We start from the raw sequence: 497 nt of genomic DNA, 5'->3' as shown, positions 1-497 counted from the left end.
TGAACGATCACATTCACACTAAGACAAAATAAAATAAATAAATGAATTTAAAAAAAAAATCTTTCTTAAAGTATACACAAATAGAGGAATAAACAAAATGAACATAATCAAACTATGTGTATGAAAAAATAAATAAATAAAATAATATAATCTCTAGTCACATTTGTACTCTTATATACAATATTTACACAATCGACCTGAGGATCCCTGAGCCCACTTCATCCCCATGTAAGGGATAGAGCAGAGCTCAAAAAATCCCAGCGCATCCCTCTCGTCGCACCACTAGTAGTGAGCCAGTAGAGGCTGAGCAAGTGCGCTAAAGCCGCAAACACTCAACTTGAGTGGAGAATCTGACCATTACCAGAACTCCAATTGTCGGTTTTTATTTACAATAAGGCTCTTGACCACTGCCGTTCCTACCTTCTAGGTGGGCTATAGAAATGGATAGAACTAGATAAGGTTTGAAGACTGCATCATAAGCAATGGAGATGTACTTC

This window comes from Halyomorpha halys, unplaced genomic scaffold (assembly GCF_000696795.3).
Source record: "Halyomorpha halys isolate HHAL.00 unplaced genomic scaffold, Hhal_1.1 Scaffold1496.1, whole genome shotgun sequence".
In the NCBI taxonomy this organism is placed as follows: Eukaryota; Metazoa; Arthropoda; class Insecta; order Hemiptera; family Pentatomidae; genus Halyomorpha; species Halyomorpha halys.
Note: the sequence above shows the minus strand (reverse complement) of the source record.